This window comes from Lynx canadensis, chromosome C1 (genome assembly GCF_007474595.2).
Source record: "Lynx canadensis isolate LIC74 chromosome C1, mLynCan4.pri.v2, whole genome shotgun sequence".
Lineage (NCBI taxonomy): Eukaryota > Metazoa > Chordata > Mammalia > Carnivora > Felidae > Lynx > Lynx canadensis.
In genome coordinates this window covers 207,799,703-207,826,451 of record NC_044310.1, presented here as the reverse complement: position 1 = coordinate 207,826,451, position 26,749 = coordinate 207,799,703, and the positions used below count along the sequence as shown (strand labels likewise).

General features: G+C 42.2%; 1 protein-coding gene and 1 long non-coding RNA gene across 2 annotated transcripts in view; one reads left to right on the top strand and one right to left on the bottom strand.

The window, feature by feature from the left end:
* DOCK10 (dedicator of cytokinesis 10) overlaps nt 1–26,749 on the top strand; it is a 269,566-nt gene that overhangs the window by 67,670 nt on the left and 175,147 nt on the right.
* The window catches only part of LOC115520934, a 28,211-nt gene continuing 4,504 nt past the window's right edge, over nt 3,043–26,749 (bottom strand). Inside the window, exon 3 of the long non-coding RNA XR_003970899.1 lies at nt 3,043–3,506. This is a non-coding gene — a long non-coding RNA (uncharacterized LOC115520934). The remainder of the gene's footprint in view (nt 3,507–26,749) is intronic.

Here is a 26,749-nt window from a genome sequence, read left to right as displayed (position 1 = left end):
CTGTAATGGAGTGTGATTTTAAATGGTCTGCCACGGATGGTGTAAGCACAGAGGATCTTCAACAGTTATTTTTCCTAGTGAGCTGGTTTTGAGCTGAATTCCAAAGGCGTAGAAGATGAACAAATGAATTGAATGGCTTCTCCATGGGTATAAGAATTAATTGAACGTGATCAGAGACTTAGTAATTAGCAACAAGAATCTTTAAGGCAAAGGCTTACTAAATTCAGATTACATCTGTTACCAGCTTGTCCAAATGATTGTGCATCTTTCTAGTTCTCCAAATGATAAAGATTTAGAAATAATAAAGAACAAAGAAAAAATGGACGGAATCTAAAAAGTAATGTTTAAAGGGTAAAGCCACCAACAATGATAAAGAAAAGCCAAAAATCAGGTGTGGTGGGGTATGCAGAAACTTTTCTCCAAAACCAATTAGCAAATTCAACTATATAGAGATACAGATAGATATAAATATATATCAGAATATAGAGAACTTCATACTTTTAGTAGATGTGAGTGTTTTGGGAGAGGCCATAGTTTGAAGATTAAAAGATTAGACTACCAAGGAAGAAAACATCGTTATATGACTAGAAAAAGCATAGACTCAACAAATCAGTACTAATAAAAAGCCCCTTAACTTTTAAAGATAATCAAATATAAAAAAAAAAAAAAGCCTGGTTATACTTGTTTTTGTTTTTGTTTGTTTCTTTGCTTTCCAGAAGAGTGTACTTAAAGCTTATCCCCAAGTACCAGGCTTCGATATAATGAAATCTTGTGAAAACTGAGTAATACAGTTGAGAACAAGATGCATTTTTTGGCACACTGAACAGGAATACGATTTTTTCCCATCCTTCAACAAATTTCATCTGGATTGTTGTTTCGTTCCCTCAGATTTCATTTCCATGGAGCTGATTTACTTAGGGGCTGAAGTTTAGGATTTTGAAATTCATTTCCACTAATCTACTTTATCCCACTGGAATGTAGTTCATTGCTTAAAACCTACAAATTCCATATGCTTATGTAAATCTGTCATCGTTACATGGCCTACACATCAGAAATTCAGTAGACAGCTGAGGGCCAACCGTCCCCTGCATCTAATAGTCAGAAACAGCAGCATACAGTTTCTGGCTCCTGCACTCTGGAGCTTAAAGTTTGCTGGTGGAGACAGAAAGGACTGGACAAATGTAAAGTTGTAATCGTAAGAAGTGCTTCAAGCAAAGCGTTCCCTTCCACCTTACAACTGTATCCTTGGAGCATTCAGCCTCCACAAGCCAGTTGGGGAGGGCTTCCCATAAGGAGGTAGCAATGGACTGGGGACCTGGAGAGCACAGAGATGCTACGAAGAGAGAGAGGATGCCATGTGCAGTCCTGACTTTTACTGTGTTGCCAGGGGTTGAGAGCCAGAGTGCATCTGCTTGCTGTGTGATCTCGGGATCAATTATTTAAATTCTCTATGCCTTGGCTTTCCATAGAACGGGAATAAAGAGGGTACCTCTCTCTGTCAGTTTCCTATGCTTGCTGAAACAGGCGACGGCACACTTAGTAGCTCAAAACGACATGCGTTCTTTATCTTACAGTTCTGGAAGTCAGAAATCCAAAGCCCCTATGGGGCTCATAGGGCTAAAACTGGCAGGGCTGCGTGCCTTTCTAAAAGAGCCTCTGGAGGAAGATCTGTTGGAGTTTTTGGTTTATTTTTTGTTTTATTTTGTTTTGCTTTTTGCCTTTTGTATGTGTGTGTGTGTTTTGTTTTGTTTTGTTTTGTTTTGTTTTGTTTTGTTGGCCCTCTTCCATCTTCAAAGCCAACAGCAGTATGCTGTCTTCAGTCATCTCTCTGATTCCCACCCCGGACTCTCCTACCTCCCTCTTTCGCTTCCAAAGGATCCTACCTGGACAATCCGGGATCCTCTCTTGATCTCAAGGTCAGCAGATCAGCAGCCTTAATTCGGTCCACAGCCTTATTTCCCTCTTGCCGTGTAAATAACACACTCGTAGGTTCCCAGACTTTGCACATGGACAACCTTGGGGGGCTATTACTCTGTGTATCCTAGTATCTCATAGGACTCTTCTTAAAATAAAGGTATTCTTAAACTAGGGGACCCATGATACTTCTAAGAACCTGGTAAGAACTAAGTTCTAGCTATTATGATTTCTTTTACTGTCTTGAAACAGAAAAGTTCACAAATTTAGTAAACTTGTAAGGAGTTATTTTAGGAAAAAGAAATTAAACCAGCAGAAGGAAACTTAATTTGTGCTTCATAGAATGTGGGAAAAATGGAAATTCAAGGTGTGTTTATTTCCTGGAGTGCTGCAATACTTACTGAATAGACTATTCACATAAATAGATGGTTCAAAGAACATTTGTGTGCATTGGATACTCTTTTCTGTGTTATCCACCAATTGTGACTCTTGCGAAATTTAACTTTTGGTTTTTTCTTGTTTCCCTTTCTTCATTTATAAAGGAATATTGCATCTTTCCAATTCTCCAAATTATGCCACATTTCAAAATGATAAGGGGCAGGGAGCCTGGGGGGCTCAGTCAGTTAAGTGTCTGACTCTTGGTTTCGGCTCAGGTCATAATCTCACTCTTCGTGGGATCAAGCCCCCTGTCGGGCTCCACACTGACAGCACGGAGCCTACTTAGGATTCTCTCTCTCTCCCTCTCTCTCTGCCCCTTTCCCACTTGCACTGTGTCTCTCTCTCTCAAAATAAATAAATAAGCTTTAGGGGCACCTGGGTGACTCAGTTGATTGAGCATCTGACTTTGGCTCAGGTCATGATCTCATGATTTTTGGGTTTGAGCCCCACGTTGGGCTCTGTGCTGACAGCTCAGAGCCCAGAGCCTGCTTCAGATTCTGTGTCTCCCTCTTTCTCTCTCTCTCTCTCTGTGCCTCCCCTGCTTGCACTCTTGAATCTCTCTCAAAAATAAACATTAAAAAATAAATAAATACATAAATATGTAAATAAGTAAGCTTTAAAAAATGATAAGGAACAAAGAAAAATATGCAAGATCTTAAAATAAATGATTAGAATTTAAGACCACTACAATAATAAAGAAAAGTAGAAGACCAGGTATTACTGAGAAGGAAAGAGAATGCATTTTGAGTTCAGCAGGGAGAATTGAAGTTATTAACTTAAAGATGCAGAATAGTCTGTATCTTATTTGTGATTTTAAAGTTATTTCAATGTTTGTAGATGCGAGTAGGTTTGTTGTTACAGATTTGTAACAGTTAAGGAACTGAATTCAAAATTATGGGAGCTGGATTCTTCTAGAAATAGATACTCAGTAAAAGGTTTGATGAATGAATCAATGCATGTAAGCCATATCTTATGGGTCACGACGCTTACAAAGTCGGAACCCATGAAATAAAAGCAAAATATGGATTTATTTGGTAGATTCTCAGCATCCTGCCATTGGTACCTCTGTGTGGGATCAATGGCCTTCTTTGCTTTCATGCACTTCAGGGGAACAGATAGAATATCCCACAGGATATGTCTTCAAATTCTCCTTCCTGTGTCAGAGAAAGCAGAAATGGAAATGGTGTTCACAAAATAGCTCTTTGGAGAGTACATCCAGTTATTTTTTAGGCACTTTCCTGAGAACTTCGCACAGTTATCTTTTCTTGTTGTCACAACAACAAGACTAGGAGACTATTTTTTTTATCATTGAGGGAGATATTAAAGCATAGCTCTGTACAATTGAAATATAATGCAAGCCATGTAATAGAAAATTTCCTAGGAACTGTATTTTAAAAAGTAAAAAAAAAAAACAACATTAATAGTACATTTTATTCAACTCAATAAATCCAAACTATTATTATTTTGACATACAAATCAACATAAAATGGTCAATGAGGTATCTCACATTTTTATACCAAAGTCTTCATACCAAAGTACGTTTGATTGCTTATAACACATGTCCATTTGGACATGTCCTAAGAACACATGTCCTAAGAACTTGTTCGGTATATAGATTTCATAAAGTTTACTAGTTGAAAGAGTAAATTGACATATCTCAGTGGTTTCAAAACTAGTTGGATATTCTCAGACAACTGGAGAGAGTATCCGTTCTTCAAGTTAAATCAAAATTAATTGAAATTAGCCGTCATTAAAAATTCACTTCCTCAGTCACACTAACCACATTTGAAGCACTCTGTATCCTCCTATGGCCAGTGGCTGCTGCCTTGGACCGTGTAGGTGTAACAACTGGTGAACTTGCGGAAGGTCACTCATCGAGTAACTGTGATTTGAACCCCGAACCATTGCTTGTGGCCATTAGGCTGTCTGTCTCCTGAGACACCAGTGCGGTGAGTGGTGCAAGACTTCTGCCCGACTTCAACAGTGTATGCTCTGTTGCATTGCACGGGTGTTTGTTCCTCTGATTAAGACAAAACTAAATTATACAAAACATGCCACTTAGTTTCTTTAAAGCATGTAGGGAGGGGCAGGGGAGACCAGGGTATCCATTAATATGATGAAAGATTTGAGATGAATTAAAACTTTATCTTTTCTCCCTCCCATCCTTAGAAAATCTTCCTAAAGTGCATAAATGGCCAATGAGTCAGATAAATAAACAAAATATGCAAAATAAACAAAAATGCAAAAACTAAAAGTGAAAAGACTACCAAGGCTAGAGATGCAGTCAAGGACAACCCCACGGTGGCCCTTGTCAAACCTGTGTAATGTCCCTGTGGCCCAGACTTGCCCACCTCTTTAACCCCACTCTCCTTCTCTCCTCTCCAACAGCCTGGCCCTGCTCACCTCTCCCACCGAACCTGCCTGCCCTCCCCTCTCTGTTGACTCAGGTCTGGGATCACTTTCCAGGACATTCTGCTCAGTGTCCAATATTGTAAGCTGTTTGGTACTCTTCTTAAAAATTCATGGTTTTCCATACATATTATAGAGAATAATAAAATATTAGGGATTGGGGATCATAGAATTCCTCCCTCACTTGAAAGGTGAAACTCAGGCCAAAGAGATAAATTGACATCTGTGACTTTTATAAGAGTTGGTGGCCGAACAAGGACATTTGCCTGGGTCTCACAATGAAAGACGCACACCCTTTTTAACTACATGCTATTCCCCCCTCATTATCCAAAGATTATGTGTTTCCAGAGTATGTGTGCAACTTCCAGTGAAACCACATATATGCTAACTGCAAAATGCTAACTAACAAGTATAGCAAATATTATCCAGTTCCTGACTACTTTTTTCTGATCATTTTAGAGGAATAAATCTCTACAGGGATGAAAGCCAATTCTGCCCATTCTATAAATAAAAGGACTCTTGCTCCAAACTAGTCTCTTGGGGTTGCTTTAAGGATTAAATACAAAGAGCATGAGTCCCAGTTAGTCTGTAGCGTAAACCAATAACAGCAGATGCTACAGAAACAGAATATGAGTGTGTGGGTCCCAGGCGCCCCACTGAGGAGAGAACAAAGGGGAAAAAAATAAAGGCAAATCACTTTCTTGTAATCTCTTCAGATTAAAGAGCTCTGTGTTGGGAACAGAAGTGTCTATCTGTTGCCTTCCAGAACCTCACTCCCCAAATGCTGTGCTGTAACAGAAACAGCACTGACACATGGGATTCCGTACTGGACCCGTGTCATTTGAAAAACTTGGGACTGTGGGAGGCTTCCTTGAATTCTTTGAACCTCCGAATCCTGACGGGCAGCATGGTGGTGATTCCTTGCAGTGCCATTGACCTCAATGAAAAGTGAGCCCAGCGTGATGCGTGCCACACCGGGGGAACGTGCCTCTTCCTCGTGTGTCAAATGAGGAAAATACTTCCTGCCCACCTGCGTCACAGAAATTAAAGTAATGACTTCTGTATGCGACCACATACTCTGTTTATTATTTTGTGCTCCTGCTAAGGAGACGTTTTGGTATGCATGATGGCCCCTTGCTTCTCCACCAGATAAGGAAGCTGGCATATTAAGAGACTCATCAGGGAAAAAGTTATTCAAAAGGGGGGACTCGGTGGACGAAGCCCGGTGAACCAAGGCATTGTCCAAGTGCACAAGCCATTGGAAGAAGTAAGTGGAGCAAAATGTAGAGATGGGGATGAAGGACAAAGAGAGATTTAAAGTGAGGAGCAAGTTCACTGAGCAGTAAGAGAAATGAAGCGTGAAATGTGTTTTCCTCTTTCAGATCGAAGCGGCACTGGATTGTTTTTAAAAAGGCCTTTTAGTAAGGCTCGCCCTAAAACCAGTCTGCTTTTACGCCACTCTCAGACAATGGGACATCTCCATCTGTGCCACTTTTGTGACTCTGGTTTTATTCCCTTAAATCTATCTGTTCCTCGTGGCTTACCATATTTTGTCCCATTTCTGCCCATGCTGTTCAAAAAGTGCCGATGGGTCTGAGTTAAAGACCCACGTCGTTCTTTTAGCTCTGAGTTTGAGCAGAGCCTGGACGGTCTGGAGCTTTCGAAACTGGGGCGGAATCACCCTCAGGGTCTGATGCGATAGGCAGGGAAGGCTTTTGTTTGGACAAACAAGCGAACCACTGAACGTTTCTAGAAATGATGTCTCCACAAACAGCCCTGGAGTGCTCATTGGCGATGAAGTAGGGTCAGAGTCGAATCACAGATTCTTTTTGCACAGCTGAAAAAGTAAAATAAAATGAAAAACTCTGCATGAATTTATCACAAAACAGTAAGGACCTTTGGAATCACCTAAGATACCCTTCAAGTGCTTTCTGAGTCTGTTAATTGGGGAAAGTGTATTTCACTACCCATGGGCTGAAAGTTACTAACAATCATCAAGACTTCAGATGACTTCCTTGAAGACGGAAGAATTCAAAGGAGAAACAGAATCATGGAGATTATCTCTGGGTACGTTAGAAAGGACCAGAAGAAGCTTGCTCCCCTAATTTGGGAAAAGTGCTACTTCTCCAAGCGACTGCTCATTGTTTAAACTTCCCCGGGCCAGGCGGAGAACCCGATCTCAAACTGAGACCATGAGAAGCAGAGAAATGGCAGCTGAGGAGATTCACCCTGGGGTTCTGCAGGGGACACTGTGCTTCTCTGAAGGCGTCACTGCCCACATTTGGCAAGCCCTGCTTTCATTGTTCCCTCCCCACCCTCTGCTGCCATTTGGTTGAAGTTGGTGGGGGTGGCTCTGTAGGCACATGTGTGTCTCTGGCTTTGTTTGTTCTGCAGTCAAAGAAACTTTCCAACCTTGTGTTGCCTTTAAACATTCGGCCCGTTCTATCCATACAAGCGCAGTTAGTGTCTGCATGGATGCATGCACGCCGTGTAGTTCTGCGCTTGGATATGGACTCAGCTGCGATGTCATAGCCATTAGCCTGGTAACCAGGGTTTTAAATGGAGCCCTGTACATGTGGGAAAAAGTAATCTACTGTCCTATTTCGCCACCTACCACAGAGTCTGCTATTTCATTCAGAACCTTGTGAGTACAAAGCCAGTGAGGACAAAATTTGTGTAGTAGAATGCATAAATCTTGGCAGATGTTATTTCGTTTAATCTCTTACCTCCTAGCAATCAATGTCGATTTGTTAACGTCGCACAGAGAATGCTAAATACGCCATACCAAGTGGATTTCTCAGGACCGAGTGGATTAAAAGTAGCTGTGTGCCAAAGACCACAGAGGAAGCAGGAAATTGAGACTAAGGCCTGGGTAGGATGCAGGAGGCGAGGACCGTTGGATAGAGTTGAGCTCTAGGCTTCACATCTCCAATGGCAAAGCCCTTTCTGGCAGGGAAGGGCTTACTTAGTCCCAGAACCTGCCCTGCCTTGAACTCTTTTAGGCTTAGATTCTAAACCGTATTCTTGCGGTTTAACGAATCCAAAGCTTAAACTATTCTTAGTTCCTAGAGGTTATTTTCTGGCACTCTTCTTTAAATACCGCATGAGGATTATTTCAGTCAGTAAAAATACTAAACGTATCATTTTCTGTTAGCTTTCTCCTTGCCATTTCGGTTTCACACACGCTTGATTTCCTAGCGCATGCTCCCTTTTAGGTGCACAGTCATGGTCGTAACTTAACAGTGTTTTACTGCCTCAGTGGTGATCTGACTCCCGTGCTCAAAGGTGGAGCTTTAGATGAATCCATTCAAAATTCAGCTGGTGATTCCTATTTAGATGTCTCCCCAAAGTGGATAATGAATAGGTGTTAGAAAACCGCAGTTACAGAAGAGGAAAAAGCAAGATAGAATAAAGCTTCTCGGTTTTTCCTTTTTGTATTTTTTTAAATTGTAAAAGAAGCATGGATTTATGTGAGTTTTTGTATGCGGTTCAAGAGACCTTTTTAATCGCACACTTAACCGTGATCACGACCCAGGATGTGTGGGTACAGAGCCAATTTTTGCTTTAATTTCCTACTGTAATTTGATAAGGAGATCTGTTATAATCACTGATACAACCTACTCTCTATCATAGCCACGAAATAAAATGGCAAATTCAGATAACTGATTATAAAATAATATTTGGGGTATATCCTAGCCAATGCCACCAGGAAAGCACTGAAATTTTTTACTTACTATGTAGATCAAGTTGTATAAAGGCAAACTTTTTTAATACTGGAGAAGACTAGAGGACAGATGGAACTTTATCTGGGATCATTTCATGAGCTCATTCTTGTTTCAGCACCTATATGATTTTAGGCTTAAAGGAATTTCCAAAGATATCGGTGATGCCTGCCTCTTTCATCACAGATGTGGTTAAATGTGAGCCCCTATTTTTTACCTGAACATCTGCGTTAGGATGATATTTAACTTTATATCCACGAGTTAACGGGCATTGAAGGGTTTATTCGTGTTTGTTCACAGCCTCAATAAAATATAATTGGCCATAAACCCAGGAAGTGTCAAGGTCTAGTCCAAAGAGACCTGTTATTAAATAGATAGATAAATAAATAAATAAATTAATTAATTAATTAATTAATAAAACTTGTTGTATAGCCCATTATACCCTTTGTCACACTTAGCATTTTTCTGCATCTTTTCAATAAGGGTCATTCTGCTTTGTCTCAGGAATGCTGTGTGGTGACTGCTCAGATTTAAAGCCTGTATGATCAGTTTTATGATTCGAATAGCAAAGGCAGTAGTCCTATTGATGCGCAGGAAGAAATAAACACTTAAGGTTTCTAGAAAGTAGGAGTGAAGCAAACATTTATTTCCCTTTTGCGGTCCCAAGCAATTACATGCGGGAACTTAACAGTTGCAGAAAAATAGAAATTCAGTGTCCCATAAATCTTTCTTTTTTTTTTTTAATTAATTTTTGAGAGAGAGAGAGACAGTGCAAGTGGGGGAGGGGCAGAAAGAGAGGGAGAGAGAGAATCCCAAGCAGCCTCTGCCATGTCAGTGCAGAGCCCAGTGCGGGGCTCGAACTTTCTATAATGAATGTCAAGCAAAGAGCTAGGGCCATGATCCAGCATTATCCATCTATGCTTTCCTAGCTGCCCAGGTAATTTTTACTTCTCAGGTATATGCAGACCCTTCAGAAACGTCTTTTAAAAGAACTTGGAGGGAAAGAGCAGGCTGAGACTGGATGATGTATTATGGGCTCAGCACTCTATTTGCCAAATATCAGAAGGCATCAGAGAGTCAGTTGTGCCCACTTGTGTTTTTACAGAGTAACGTTAATCAATTAGCTCAATTCTGCTATAGATAGTAAGTAATTGCATTCACTGGAAGCCACGACGACATGATTAATAATACATTCCAACTTCCAAAATTAGCATTCACTTGGCACTTAAACATGGCTCTTTGAAAAGAACGTTTTTTGGTATGTAAGACACATGGTTGGATCAAAAATTATTTCTCTGAAAATAATCCGGTGAGAACATTCTAGTTTTATATGATGCCCAGGGCCCTTCCTGCATAAATGAGTACAATTCAAGTTTCTTCTTCAAGCATTTTCCAATAAATTCTTAAGAAATAGCACTTTAGACTTCAGACTTAACACACTCTAGGGAAGTTTTAGAGAAGCCAGTTACATTCTTAATAATTAAGGAGCATCTGCTGCATGAGAGTTCTGAAACTAAGCTCTCTCAAGGATGGGAAGGTAGTTAAGAAACTAACTATGTCTAAGAAGATACGGCAGCAATAGGGCAGTTGGCTTGTAATAAGTGAATACCACCCAAAGAGAAGGAGGCAACTGTCACAAGAAGAACGTGAAGCAGGTGCCATGAGAGGTCATCCGGGGGATACCAGGAGGCAAGAACCCGTCCAAGAAGGGCTGCGTTATGGGCTGATTACAGGATCATATTGGGAGAGGAGGGCAGAAAAGCAAATTGAGGGGTGTCTGGGTGGCTCAGTCAGTTAAGCATCCGACTTCGGCTCAGGTCATGATCTCACGGTTCATGAGTTTGAGCCCCACACTGGGCTCTGTGCTGACAGCTCAGAGCCTGAAGCCTGTTTCAGATTCTGTGTTTCCCTCGCTTTCTGCCCCTCCCCCACTCGCTCTCTCTGTTTCTCTCTCTCTCAAAAAATGAATAAACGTTAATTTTTTTTAAAAGTAAAGCAAACTGAGGCTTGCTTGGGTCTGCATTGACCTTGCCGTGGAAGAGTGCTTAATAGTACCTGTTGTTGGGCATGCAGTCAGCAAATATTTATTTTCATATTTCCTATATGACAGGCTCCACTCTGTCTTCTACACAACATGAAATTTGGGCACTTTTAGGATCGTAGGTCCCCTTCAACTTTGCACACACTGTGAAGTTAAAGCACTTGGCACTGAACAGGCCATTTATTCCACACACTTAGAAGGTTGAATAATTATATTTTCGGGAAAATTCTAATCATCAGATCTGGAATAGGATTATTTTTTACTTCCTTTTTTTAACTTGTTTTATTATTTTTTTAAATTTACATCCAAATTAATTAGCGTATAGTGAAACAATGATTTCAGGAGTAGATTCCTTAGTGCCCCTGACCCATCTAGCCCATCCCCCCTCCCACAACCCCTCCCCTAACCCTCAGTTTGTTCTCCGTATTTATGAGTCCCTTCTGTTTTGTCCCCCTCCCTGTTTTTATATTATTTTTGTTTCCCTTCCCCTGTGTTCATCTGTTTTGTCTCTTCAAGTCCTCAGTGGAGTCATATGACTATTTTTTTAATAATCAACCTAAGGCCACCTGAGTGGTTCTGTTGGTTGAGCGTCTGACTCCTGATTTGGGCTTAGGTTGTGATCCCCGTGTGGTGGGTTCAGGCCCCATGTGGGGCTCTGTGCTGAGCGTGGAGCCTGCGTGGGATTCTCTCTCTTTCCCTCTCTCTCTCTCTCTCTTTCGCTCCCTCCCTTCCTCCCTCTCTCTGTCTCTCCCTCTGCCCCTTCCCTGCTTGATTGCACACTCTCTCTCTCCTCTCAAAACAAACAGGTAAACTTAAAAAATCAGCCTAATAATTACTAATATTTTTTCTGAACAATTAAAAAGTCGACTCGTAGGGGCGCCTGGGTGGCTCAGTCGGTTGAGCGTCTGACTTCGGCTCAGGTCATGATCTCATCGTCTGTGAATTCGAGCCCCACATCGGGCTCCGTGCTGACAGCTCAGAGCCTGGAGCCTGTTTTGGATTCTGTGTCTCCCTCTCTCTCTCATCCTCCCCCGTTCATGCTCTGTCTCTCTCTGTCTCAAAAATAAATAAACGTTAATAAAAAAAAATTTTTTTTAAGTCAATTCGTAAAAGTTCTTGTCTTCTACCAAAAGAGTTTCCCTTTTAACTGTTGCAATATTGACATAAACCATCAGGGAGAAGCATTTTCACTGTGGACATCCACCCTAGAAACAGCTTGGAAAGGTAAGTGGGAAGTGCTGCCCTGTCTCTCCACTTAATCTGGAATTCTCTCTCTCCTAATCCTATGCCCATGAGGTGTGGGTTTTTTTTTTTTAATATTTATTTATATTTGAGAGAGAGAGAGACAGAGCACAAGCAAGGGAGGGGCAGAGAGAGGGGGAGACGCAGAATCTGAAGCAGGCTCCAGACTCTGAGCTGTCAGCACAGAGCCCGACACGGGGTTCTCGTGAGCCTTGAGATCATGACCTGAGCTGAAGTTGGACGTTCGACCGACTGAGCCACTCAGGTGCCCTGGGGAGGTGTGGGTTTTTATAAAACTGCCCATTAGTCCCTTCTAAGAGAGAAGGAAAAAAAGAAAAAAATACAAAGCAGGGATTCTGGTTTCTTGAGGATGTATTTCTCAAAGGGGAAATTTAAACTTTAATTTGTTGAGGATATTCACAACCAATAATTGCCTTTCTTAGAAATATTTGAAGGCCCAGATTCAAACCTATGGAAAAATCATGTTTTATTCCTGGCCCCTTGGTTCCTAGGCTTCTAGAAATCCTGCAGATGGAATTATTGATGAGTCAGGTGGTATCTATTTCAAAGAGATTTTGTTTTAAAGACCAAGCTATATTAAAGAATTGTTTGCATTTGCAAAACGAATGGCACATTAAATTTTGACTGGTTATGAAAAATATCTTTTATATTTATAGCAACTTATCATTTGAAGAGTTTTCCTAGTTCATTTGAAATTCAATGATGCATTTTTTATTACATCCATCTAAACGCATGTAGTTGGGGAGCCTGGGTGGCTCAATCGATTGAGCTTCCGACAATTTAGGCTCAGGTCATGATCCCAGGGTTGTGGGATCGAGCCTCGTGTTGGGCTCCTTGCTGAATGTGGAGCCTCCTCAAGATTCTCTTTCTCTCTCTCTCTCTCTGCCTCAAATCTAAAAAATAAATAAACACAGGTAGTCTTCTAAATTTTACCAAAGAAAACACCCACAAGAGGCTTAGCATCTTCTAACCTTCAACATCCTGCATTTAGTCCTTCCAACTATAAACTTTTAAATAGATCCTTTGAAAAGTTAATATATAGGAAATAACTTGTTGAATTTCAGACCAAATTGTAAAAGCTTGATGATGCCGACCCAGATAATCTTTAGGGCCCCCAGATTTTGCCTGGTTCAATCACACACACATCCCAAGTGCCTCCTTGCCTTCCTGAACCTTTCCATCCCTTTTTTCTCTGCTCTGCGATGGATGTGAATATTCTATTCTCTCCTAACGTTATTTATACATTAAACCTGGCTTCCCACGTATTATGAAACTAATAGGTTTTGTAATAAACAGTGCTAGATACCTTCCAGAGCCAAATAGTTCTTTCTTGAATAAAAATATAGGAGTGACCTGTGCACCCTACGTGCAAGCCCAACCTTGTTAAATCTTATAGTAAGTCAAAGCCTGGGCAGTTACTCATTGTTCGCTGTTAATCATATATCAAAATAATTTGGGGGAAATGGGCTTGCACCTGCACTGGAGAATTTCAGAAATTCATTATAACTTTGCCTTTCCCTCTTCTCAATCCTTCCTATTGTGAGTGCTGTTGTTTTTGAAATAAAAATATCCCATTTGATGGTTATACTATGTCAGACCTTTCAATTACCCATCTTTCGCAGTGTAGGAAAAGTTAGGGGCAATGCCAGATTCTTCCTAACATTCTTCATCTTTTTCCCGATTCTCTACATTTTTTCATTCTTTTTCCCCCCCAAGGGGGCAGAATTTGTGTACGGTCCAGCTATTGGACAGTGGGGCCAAGCTATAAGCATTTGTCATTTACTACAAAAGATGTCAGCAACAAAGTCTTGGCATCATATTTGGATTGTACTCCTAGGACAGTTAAAAAGTTATGTGGTTTCATGTTGAGATCAGAGAGGCCAGAACGGTGGGCGACTGCGAGATGGATGGGTGCATCAGAGGTGAATTCTCTGCCCAACTTCAATCATCCTAGAAGGAAAACCGTGACTGTGGAAACAATAGAAGAGCTGAAAAAAAAATGGTGTTGGTGCTTTGGAGGGAGGATTTCGGGGATAAGTCCATTACTAAATAATGTCCTCTGACACCAGGAGGAAAAATGTCAATACCACTATATGTTGCTAGAGGGTGTGAAGTATGGCAGAATCATCTCTTGACCACCTTACAACATATAAGAAAAATGCGACCATAGCATTATCTGGAAATAGTATTATGAAATTACTAAATTATTTGAAAGATTCCTCCTACAGTCTTTCGTCATGACTTATGTGATTACCAGTACAAGGACCCTCTATGAAGAGGGAGGGATAATATTCTCCTAGTTTTCCAGGGATAAATGTAGAGAATAAAGGGAAACATTTGTTAATCTTTCCATTAACTACGTTAATGGAAACACAGTGAATCTCCTCTAACGTAATAGAGTTTTGGAATTATCAAGTGTCTCCAAGATTAATTCTAATCTGCCGTCCGTATTTTATTGAATGAGGTGCTGACTTGCTTCTCCAGATCTGTGATATGTTCTCAAAATATATGGGGGAAATAATTTTAAATTATATATGTATAGTTAAGTAACTTACTAATATCATTATAACCTCTTATGTTAAAGCTCTTAGGATCTTTCTTTCATTGTTAATATAAAATTGCTAATTGAAGACTGTTTCCACTTTAAAACAAATAGTTTGTCACTTCTTCGAGGTTTTGCTAAGCATCGTGTTCCCATCATTTACATGAAGAGGTGTTGAACCATGCCATTCACTGCCACACCAGTTTTTCACACAAGCACCAAAAATTGAAGAGTTAAAGAGGAAGTGTCGTAGACTCTAATGCTTTCAATGGCTTAACCAATGCCAGAAATACTCTCTTGCCCCATGCACTCAAGGTAGGGATGTTCCGGTAGGAATGTGAGAACAGAAACAGTTTTATTACTACATTAAGATATCAGTACATTATTCATACTTGGGGAATCTTCAGGACTACGTTATGGATCTCCTATAGACCTAGATTAACTGCGCCTATATTGGCAGTAGAAATCTTTAGGCTTGTTGTTTAATGTAAAAGGGATCCAGTAAGGCTTAGATCAGATTCCGAGTTACAGTAGCCTTACTAAAAGATAAGATCTTGAACGTGACTTCAAGTCAAGGGACTTCCAACTGAGACGCCTAGGGACCACACAAGCTAGACAGGAAGACGATGGGAGCAGTGAGGAGCATGGTAAATTAAAGAAGGCATGACCCACACAAAGGGTGTGGCCGTTAGGACACTTGAGCAGTTGTTCCCATGTGAGAAGGTAGGATCCACATCCTACCTTGAATTTTTTTTTTTAAGAGAAGTCGGTAGCCGAGGCTATTATGTAAAATCTTTTTTATTTCTAAATGCTGTCGACTGTTTCCAATGTTTTAAAACACTAGTGGCAGGAAAACACAGTTGTGGAACCAAGTTGAGTCATTGGCTGCCTGATTGTCACTATCCTGTAAGTTTTTATTAGAGTTTCACTTTAATTCAAGGTTCCAGTTTCAAGGACCCCATGAGGATTCTGCTGCTTGTAATACATTACAGCATGTTTGACTGATATGAGTGGAAAATGATTCTGATGTTAATGTAAATGTAAGGCTGAAGATCATATTTAGATTTCGAAAAACGTGTACTCCGACTCTTTAATTAAGAAAGATTTCCACAGGTCTAATTAAATAATACCAAGTCAAATTATCCTTTCTTTGCTGTAAAAATATCAAAGGGGAATGTGGTAATACATATCTGACACTTAACTTAATTTTCAGCAACATAATGCAAGCAGAAGATATGGAAACTAATGCACTGAAAGCAATAAATCCTTTTAAAACTCTGTTTACAAACCACACTAGAGTATCACCAGTTATTGCAGGGAAGGGGCGGAGGGCAGGGACGGAGGGAGGATTCAGATGTCCCATATTTTCACCTTAACTGGGTCATGAATTATTTTCCATGCCAACTACAGTGCTTATTCAGTGCTTACTACACAACCACAAAAATCTGTCCCTGCCTCATCCTATTAGGCTGAGATTTCACAGAAGCCCAGTAAACCCAGAGCCACATCCCTAAGTAGATGTTGCCCTTTGCCCAGTTCAAGCAAATTGTTTTAAGTATTTAAGTTCTGTATCTCCCTTGCTGATGTGCATGAGCATCTTGATTATTCTGCTCTGAGCCATCATTGCTGGGCGAGGAGGGTGATGCCTGGTGCTCACTCTGGGACAGGAGCAGGGCCAAAACTGGCAGAGGGGACAGAGGTCCTGTCCTGAAGCAACCAGCCACCCTTTGTTTAAAAACATTTTTTTAACGTTTATTTATTTTTGAGAGAGAGAGGGAGGCAGAGCGTGAGCAGGGATGGGGCAGAGAGAGAGGGAGACACAGCACCTGATGCAGGCTCCAGGCTCTGAGCTGTCAGCACGGCGCCCGATGCGGGGCTCGAACCCACGAGCTGCGAGATCATGACCGGAGCCGAGGTCAGATGCTTAACAGACGAAGCCACCCAGTGTGCCCCGTGCCTTCCCTTTGTTTTAGCAGCAGTGCGACCTGGCATCTGCCCCTGATTCAGACTGTCCTGCTTCCTCACATCAACTCCTACGGTTTCCATCTACCCTGGAAAAGACGCCGCTAACGTTTACTTTTTTGAAAATATTTTTGATTCTGTCTCCCCGGTGTCTCACTGGATGTGCGGGTTGTGGAGACCCTTCCCCAGACTGTGTGGCGCAGAATATGAGTGCTCTGTAAGAAAATGCTGCAGTGCCCCAAGAAATATTGCCTACGAGACACTCCTCGAGAGATTCCCGTTGCACGTTGGCGATCTAAAGCTCTGGGGAGTTCTCAGTGAGGATACCGGGTTAGGTTTGCTCAGTCCACTGTTCCTCACATTGACTTGACATCAGATAATCTCTTGTCTGGAGCCCTGACTCACACATCAGGAAGGTCTAGAGCGTGGTTGGGGAAACAGTATTGACAAGGGGGTTGCCATCTGAGACTTCTGAGTTGGGGAATGACACTGTCAAACCTGGCGCTAGACAGGGAAACTGGAGGGGATAATCAAGAGAAAAGATACAATCCTTGGAATTTAGTGATGAGCTAGTTGTGCAGATGGGGGGGGGGAGTTGAAATGAGTAGCAAGTCCCTGATTGTATCACCTAGGTAGAAGGTGATACTAACCTAAAGGTGAGGTCATATGGAATAGAATTTGGAAAGAAAGGTAAGGACTTATTTTTTTTTAATGAGTTGGCTGTTTGATTTTAGTGCTTACAAGAATACTTGGGGGGCCCGTGGGTGGCTCGGTCGGTTGAACGTCTTACTCTTGATTTCAGCTCAGGTCATGATCCCAGGGTCGTGGGATTGAGCCCCAAGTCAGGTTCTGCATTGAGCATGGGGTCTGTTTGGGATTCTCTCTCTCTCCCTCTCTGCCCCTGTCCCCTTCTCACACACACTCTCTCTCTCTTTAAAAAAAAAAACAAAAATACTTGGGAGAGAAAACAACGAGATTTCTATTTGTTTAATTTTTAGTACTTTCCGGTGCAAACTTCCCTTTACAGCACTTGCCAAGCCAGCCCTTCTAAGCTCTGTAAAGGCAAAGAAGTTGTTTTATTTTTCTGATTGTCTTAAATACATAGCACAATATCTGCCCCTGTTTTTGCAGAGTACCTAAACAAGTGGCTGCAAACAAATGGTTGCAAACAGAAAATAGCTTTGCTTAAATCAAGGGGAATGAAGAATGAAGGTGGAGAGAGCCCATCAGATTGAAGGAAGAACTCAACAGCAGGTCTTAAGAAGCACAGGAAGGAAGGAGGGCCTAAGAACTATAATGTGCAGGGCTCAGGGCAGCGTTTGGTATAAATCACATTTTCTGCCCTTGGGTCCTTTTTCTCAAGGTTCCAGTCCAGGTACAGTCGTGGCACTTGTTGGATGTGCTCCGGAAGGTGAGGGGGTAGAGATGTTCCCCCTAGGAAAATCAAGGAATATCAAGAAAACAAGTGGGTGTGAAAACAGTGCCAAAATTCTCTTCAATGTTCTGTTTATAAACCATGTCAAGGACAATGTCATCTAGTCAGGAAGCACCGCTGTTTACTTCTGAAATGAAATCTGGCTGGGAACAGGGAGCAAGGGACAGGTAGCGTTGGATGTACCATCTGGACTAGGTGTGGAGAAAGGCATCCGATTACAGATCATCTTTCTTCTCTAATTGGCACTTGAGGTTCAAAAAAAAAAAAGAAGGAAAGAAAAGGAAAAAAGCTTTTTTTCTCAGCCCAGTCACTAGTCTATCTGGAAACGGATGAGACAAACTGTTTTATTTAAAAAACACAAAAACAGGGGCGCCTGGGTGGCTCAGTCGGTTGAGTGTCCAACTTCAGCTCAGGGCGTGATCTCGTGGTTCATGGGTTCAAGCCTCGTGTCGGGCTCTGTGCTGACAGCTCAGAGCCTGGAGCCTGCTTTGTTTCTGTGTCTCCCTCTCTCTCTGCTCCTCCCCTGCTCGTGCTCTGTCTCTCTCAGTCTCTCAAAAGTAAATAAACGCTAAAAAATTTTGTTTAATATTTTTTTTATTTTTATGACACAGAGAGACAGAGCATGAGTGGTGATGGGGCAGAGAGAGAGGTTGACACAGAATCCGAAGCAAGCTCCAGGCTCTGAGCTGTCAGCACAGAGCCCGACGCAGGGCTCGAACTCATGAACCGTGAGATCATGACCTGAGCCAAAGTTGGACACTCAACCGAGCCACCCTTTTTTAAACACAAAAACATAGAATTTTAGAGATGAAAAAAATGCTCTAGGACAACGAGGGCCAGAGAGGTTACTGTTTTGCCCAAGGTCACTCAGGCTATCAGTAAGTGAACTGACTATGGAATACACACCTCCTGTCTGCCGTCCATGCTCCTTTCCCTGTGAACACAAGTGCACACTGCCTAGAAGAAAGAAGGAAATGACTTCTCAATGGCAGTCTCCCCTCAGTAGTCATGGGCTCGGAAAGATAAGACGTGAACACAAATTCAAAACTGCTTTCTGAAAATATAACCCTGAATGCCAGCCACGCAAGAGAAATGCCAATTTTCAGTGCCACCAAAGATCTTTTGACACAATCTAGGTAATGGATCTGCTTCCCAATCCATGACACCCTTGCAAAAGAGGGCAAAGTCAGATTAAATGTCTCCTTGTCAGTGTACTATGATATCTTGCGGTGGCCTTGAAAAGTTGTGGAATGAGAGAAGGAGAAGATGGAGAACAGAAAGTGCAGTGCCCTTTTCTCCTGTTCACAACGTCGGATTGGTAATTATAATGTTGGTATTTGCCACATGCTGGTAGGAGGCCCGGCACAGTGCAGACATAAAGACGATACTGTTTATTGCTCTGGGAATTTACAGTCCTGCTTGGGCAGAAAAGTAATCATGAAAAGATAAAAAAGCATATGATACTGGTTAAATCTTGGCTTTCTCAACTTCCTTGGCATTTGGGTCTTTTGTGTGGGAGATGAAGGGAGATGACAGAAATAGGATAATTGGAAGCTTTTGTAGATGTGCACAGTGGGGATTCAAAAATGAAATATGTAGCATTGCCAGGAACAGTGAGCACAAAGAGGTCAGTTGTGGAAGGGTCCATGGTGCATTGGAAGAGGAGCCATGTAGCCTAATTATCCACATCCAGGCCGACGGGGTCTTCTGGGCTCTCCCTTCATTTTGGAATGTCTTCCCTTTCACTACCACTTTCAAAGCTCGTACCCTTCTAATACCCGCCCCCTCCCCTGCTCCTCCTAATGTTCAGTTCACAAGCATCTACGACCATCCACACCCTCAACACACAATATGGCAGCCCAGCTTATGATCACTTATCTCCTCAACACAACGGCCTCCTCATCAAACTCATAGTTAACATCCATGGAGCATTTGATTCTATTCCAGGCTCTGTGCTAAGCTCTTCATAAATCTTCTTTTATTAAGCCTCAAAACACTCGGTGAGGTATGTGCTATAGTTACCCTCATTTTACAGTTGAGGAAGCTCAAGTTCGGAGAGTTTGGGTAACTTGTCCAGAGGCTCACAGCTAGCACATGGGAAGACCAGGAATCACACACAAGCCCACAGACTCCAGCCCGGTGGTCTTACTCGTAAGGGCAGAGACCACGTTCCCAACCTTATCCTTCACACTGCTGAAGTGTGCTTGCCTCTTGAGTTCTATCAGGTATAAGTTAGTGAAGATTATAATGGCTTCCAATCTTTTCCCAGCAAGTGATAGCTGTGCTTTAATAGGGACATCCCAGAAGAGTAACAGAAACCCAGACCCTGACTCATTCCAGTAGTGGGGTTTTGAGGGATGGAGAAGTGAAAGAGGGAGCTGACTTGAAGGCCAGCAGTCCTGAGGTCCTTCCCATCAACCGACTGTCAACTTGACTTTCAAAAGGAGCTAGCTCTGATCTTAGGAGAAACCTCCATTATCTGCCAGAAGGTCACTGGGCCTGAAAGCCATCACCAAGGAAATATTGAGGCTGAATAAGCTGCATTAGCATTGGGACCAGAGATTTTTTTTTTTTTATTTTTTTAAGTTTATTTATTTTGAGAGAGAGAAAGAAAGAGAAGCAGGGAGGGGCGAAAGAGAGGGGGAGGGAGAGAATCTCAAGCAGGCTCTGCACTGAACTCAATGCAGGGCTCAATCTCATGATCCATGAGATCATGACCCAAGCCAAAATCAAGAGTCAGATGCTTAACTGACTAAGCCACCAAGACTCCTCTGGACCAGGGGTTTTCAAGCAGGTGTGATTTTCCCCTCTTCCCCAAACCCTCCAGAGGCCATTTGGCAATGTCTGAAGATGTCATTGGCTGTCACCGCAGGGTGGGGTGGAGGGGATACTGGTATCTAGTGGGCAGAGGCCAGGGATGCTTGTAAACATCCTGCAGTGCACAGGACAGCCCCCTACGGAAAGAATGATCTGGCCCAAATGTCAGTATGTCGAGTTTGAGAAAACCTGATTCGGATGATAACTGAGAAACAAGTATGGCCAGAGTTACAAAAGTCCAAGAGATGGGCAACAAAGAGGACACGAAGTCAAATTGAAGGACAAATGAGGCCCATCTTAGGCCCAGTTTTCAATGGCTGGTTTCACTCCAAGGTTTTCTCCTCGGTCCCCCAAAGTTCAGGATGATGTAGCTAGTTAGTTCATTCTGCCTTATTGAGTATACATGAGGGAAAGAAACATTTGATTTTACAAATAAGACTTTAGTATAAAGAACAATTTGCACTGGGAGGTGGGGCCCCACGGGTCACTGTTATATGATTTTCTGCCTAAGAAAACTATTAGGTGAACCGGCTTCTGAGTCATGGTTTCTCAAAGTGTAGCCCGTGGAGGATTCAGATGAGTCACCTGGAGGTTAGTTACAAAACCAGATCACCAGGCCCCCATCAGGCCTGCTGAGGTCCTAGATAAGATCCAGGAATCCATATTTTTTAGCAACCTCCCCACGTGATTCATGCACTCACAAGAGAACCTCTCCCTTCAGCTTCCTATAGTGGCGACTTTCAAAGCCCTAGGATTGCCCAGGCCTGATTCACATCTCCATGCCTGTATGAAGTCTTTGGACACCTAGCTTCTGCCTTCTTGTATTTCCGTAGAGTGTTTGATGTGTACCACTGGCTCTCGTGAGGACTGTGGATGAGCACTCCCTCTTAACTCTCTCTACCACTGACACCTGGCATGGACCAGGACCTAGGAATTATCGACAAAAGAGCAGAACCTCTCTGCATTTGCTGCCATTCTCATGAACCAGATTAAACAGATACCGGTGCCCCTGTTAGGGTTGCCCAATCCTTGTTCGCCTGTTCCTCAGTCCTTCCCATGCACCCAACAAGAACAGATAGCACAAGGCTAATTTGTCCTCTAATGTGGGACCTTGACGCATCACACATCAAAAGGTCAACAATTTACCACAGTGCACGTAGCTACATAAGGGAAGTCCAACAATTAATTCTCTGAAAAACAGAAAGAAGCTCCTGACGGAAAAGCCAAGACCCTTCCATTATTCTCCCATTTCTACCTTGCAAGGCATTAAACATACTTAAAATAAAGTATGCTGTTAGCTTTGTCTCCTCCTGGCAGAGGCCCTAGAAGATATGAATGCATTAAGATGCCATTAAAGAAATGGCTTGTGTGCAGACTGGTTGCCGAGATACCCTAGGCCGTCTGTAGGACCCACCAGCAAGCCTCGTTAGTCTGAATATTTTGTTGCACATATGCTCAGGGTTTGGCATTTACATGACAATGCTTCCTTATCAAAATTGCTTAGGTAAAAATGCTTCATTGCCCTCCCTTTATAAAGACACATCCTTCTGCGGTAAAAAGACCACCAGGAGAATAAAATACATGCAATGCCAATGTCATATAAATTAACCAATTTTTCCATCAGAGCTCCAAAGGTTTGAAAGACCTTGGCCTCTCCATAAAACTTGTGTACAATGTGATTTTCAGGGTAATTATTAAACCGTGGGTGACAGTCGTAGTGAAAGCAAGGTAATTAGCAATTGGAGTGACTACAGGAGGCCAGTTTTGGGTGCTTGTTTTATTTTAAGTGAAATAACTCTGGGGTGTAGTTAACTTTGCCAGCAGTGGGAAGGTCCCATGGGATCCGAGCCAGCCAGCAGAGACAACGCCCGTCTCTGGGGGAAAATGGCTATTGGGCAATAGTCCATATGATCAAAGATAATAGCATCGATTCAGAGTCCCTCAACTCCCATCTTCTGGGAGGCTATTGAATGTTTTCATCTGATCGTTTGTAAAAGAAATCATCTGCCTCAACCCGGAATGCCTTTCAGTCTTCTTTAAAAGATGGAAGAATCATTGTCCAGTAGAAACTATGTTGACTTGGGGTTGATTATTTTTTAATGGGAGAAGAAAATGAGGTGAAGAATTAGCTGCCTGGCTTTTTAAAAAGCGTTAACCATCCAGCTGTATATATTTGTGTGAAACACAAGCCGAGAACACCATATAACAGCTGTGTACGTTTGCTGTTGTTATCTTCAGGTTGTTATGCTCTGGCTTTGAGCATGATGGCAGGGAATCTGAATTAAAGCATGGTCTCCATAAGAACGAATGCTTGCTTCTTAGGGGTTCTCCACTTTGCAACAGACCAAGCTAACGCTGAAGTCTTGAAGCCTTTCCCCAAAATTTCAAGGTGAATGATAAATAGCTAACTACCCATCAGGAAATTGAGAAAAGGGCAAACATTAAATCCAGTGTTCCTCATTTCCTGTATAATGTATTAAGAGAGTTTTGGGTGAGATATATAAATATCTCCAGGCTATAGTGTTTCTTCCCTGGAGAAGTTGGTGACCAACGTTAAGTCCGCCATAGAAAAGAAAAAAGCTATCACCACTTCACTGATTGCCATTAGATTCTAAGATGGGCTCATGAGACTCTGTAAGGAATGAATTTTTTCCTCCCTTTCACTCCCACATCAACTCCTGATTAACTGGGAAACTTTGCCTCCTAAGACCCATTTAAATTCAGTAATATAACAATATCATTACCACTTGATACATGTTTCAAGGGCTATGAACGGAGATGTGAAGCTGAAAGTCATCAGAAGAATTAAAATTGAGAAGTCTAAAAGTAAATCAAATTTTGGACCACAGACCTGAGAACACAGCCTTGAAGTTCTTTTGCATATGGTAGATGGAAGGCAATTTAGAAAGTTGAGAAGACACAGAGATAAAGGGGGAAATGCCTAAATCGTTTCTACTTTGCTACTGGGAGCGGAAGTTAGGGGATAGGAAAAACTATTGTATTCTACAGACAGAGCCCGCTGAAAGCTCTACACTTAGAAATAAGAGGCTTTGTTGTGTTCATTTAAGCCCGTCAAGGCTCTCTCAAGGTAACTGAGCTGTTCAGTCCCCACCCTTGCAGCAGGAAGTAATGAACTTCAGTAAAGAGCCCTGCTGCCAGGGGCCAGACTCAGGAGCGACCACAGAGAAGGAGGAAGTAGCTACTTGTGCTTTACTTCCTTGAAACAAGGTGGACGGTGGTGAGCTGAACCCAGAGGTGCAACCCTTCTTTGTCCTACGTGAGCGAAGCCCGGCAGCGCAGAAACCTGCAGGAAAAGGGGAAAATTGATTGGAAGTGGAAGAGAAAACATGAAAGGAGTTATGCAAATATCCTCTAACAAAGCAGGAGTAATCACGGCAGATGCTGAAAAATTCAGCGGTGGAATAAATTGGAATAGAGAGATGGACCCAAGAGGCAGCGTGGAGACAGGTGGAAACGCACGGGAAACTGCTCTTATCGTGGGTTCGAACCAGGCTTTGCGGATTCACGCATGGCATCGTGTGTAGCTGTCCAAGACTTAACCATCAAGGTTCCAGTTACTCTGCAGTACTAACGGTAGTTTCGGGGTAATTTTTATCAAGTTGGTGCAGATGCAGTGTCCGTGAAACCCAAGTTTCTGCCCTCTGGATTCTTAGATTCAGTGAGGATATCATTTGCCCATCATGCAGCGTATTCAAATGTTGTGAAAACGGAGTTAAACATTTTAAAGACGACCTCATAGCTTGTTGCCTTAGCTCATCGCCTTTCTTTTCTGTGTCTCTGTGTCTGATTACTTCTCCACTGGTTTTCTTCTTCCGGATTTGTCTCCTTAGTCCTGATGCCCCTCCCCACAGCTACCATTGTCTTTCTCACTCTTATTTCACTGCTAGTTTTTTTTTTTTTTTTTCCAGGAAGTGATCCAAAAGCCATATTTCTGTTGCCTCTCAATCATTTCTTAGCTCCATTCCACCCTGCATCTACACTGCTCAGTGGAGCTGACAGTCAAATGCCAAGTATTGTCCTCACCTAAACCTTCTTCTCAGTACATTCATGATGTTAAACTTATTTGTAAAAGATTAAGCACAGGGGCACCTGGGTGGCTCAGTCGGTTGAACATCCGGCTTCAGCTTGGGTCATGATCTCACGGTTCCTGAGTTTGAACCCGGCATCGGGCTCTGTGCTAACAGCACAGAGCCTACTTGGGATTCTGTCTTTCCTTCTCTCTCTCTGCCCCTCCCCCTGCTTGCCTGCTCTCTCTCTCTCTCTCTCTCCCTCTCTCTCTTTCTCACAAAAATAAATAAATAAACTTTAAAAAACAGAAGATTAAGCACAAAAACCAAGCTGTACTCCAAAATAAGACTGTGTGGGAGACAGTTTTCCAAAGATGTTTTCCCAGGACTCTAAAGAGACCATGAGCCAGAGAATGCAGGCAGCCTCCAGACACTGACCATGACCCCGGCTGACAGCAAGGAAATGGGGACCTCAGTCCTGCAACTGCAAGGAACTGAATTCTATCAATAACCTGAATGAGCCTTGAGCCAGATTCTTCTCTAGCAGCTCCAGAAAGGGACACAGCCCTGCTGACATTTCGATTTCAACCTTGTGAGACTCCAAGCAGAGAATCACATTGTACCATATTGCACCCAGATTTCTGACCCGCAGCAACTATGAGATAAATAAATGTGTGTCGATTTAAGCCACCAAATGTATGCTACGCTGTTACAGCGACAATAGAAAACTAATACAGATGAACAGATCTGTTTCTCAAATCTCTGATGTCGTAGCATTCAAATTCCTGTTTCTTCTAAAGTATGGTTAATGTTTCCCATCTTAACTAACTTCTGAATATCCAGACTCTCACGTATTGAAAATTGCAAACTTACTCTCCTTGGGCACTATGGAGCCAGACTTTTGTGCACGTATCTATACAAGAATTTGTGTGTTCGTGTATTTTGTGTGTATATGTATATGCATATATAGGTGTCTCTGTACATAAATACAACCTATGTAGACCTGATAAATACTAACCGTACTCAGTAAATGCTTATATATGCAGACATATAGGAATTATGTGTGTGTATATAAAATATAGTTTTTTGCTCAAGGCCAGGTACTACTATGTATTACTTCACAACAAACTTATAAGCTGTATACTCACAGCTCCACTGAATATATAAAAAACAGGCAGACAGAGGTCAAGTAACTTGCCGGAAGTTATCTGATCGATGGCTGAAGAGTATTCAAATATAGATCTGTCTGGATCCAAGACTGAAAGGTCTTTATTTTTCATCTGGTTTTTCTTTCACGCTGAATCTCTTTGGACATTCCAGGTCCTACATCCCCCTCTGCCCAGATGCCCTGTACCACCTTCCCTGAACTCCTTACCCCGTGCACCTGGGTGCACTACCCTGGTAGTTTTCCCCCTTTATCTCTGTGTCTTCTCAATTTTCTAAATTGCCTTCCATCTACCATATGCAAAAGAACTTCAAGGCTGTGTTCTCAGGTCTGTGGTCCAAAATTTGATTTACTTTTAGACTTCTCAATTTTAATTCTTCTGATGACTTTCAGCTTCACATCTCCCACACCGACTCTTTTGTGAGTTCCAGGCACACATACAGCAATGGTGCTGGACATGTCTGCTTTCCTATCTTCTTGACCAAAACTCCAATATGTCTACATCAGCATTAGTAGGAAAAGAAGTCCTCTCTCCTTAGTACCCTATGCCCCACAGTCATCCATCTTGATTGCAAACTCAGAAAACTGCTAGCATCTTCAAACCTCCCTTCTGGTTGAGAGCACGGGCTCTGGAGCTGGATTGCTTTGGTTGAAATCCCATCCACGCTACTTATTTCCTTTGGGACTTTGGACCAATCGCTTACCTTCTCAGGACCCAAATAGCTTCCTCTGTAAAAGCGGGGTGATGATAACAGTAATAATAATACCTAGCTCACAGGGTCACTGCGTGGTTTGAAAAGGTACTATAAACTTAGATCAGCACCCCGCACCCAGTACTTGCTCAATAAGTTTCACCTACCATTCATTTTCCATTTAATTGCCACATCTTCGTTTATGATTTCAGTGAGATCTAGAATTATGTTTCTGTTGCCAAGTTTTCTACCCTCCACCATTCTGTGTGATCATCTGGATTAATGCAAACTGCTACCAAATGAATCTTCCAAAGGCCTTAT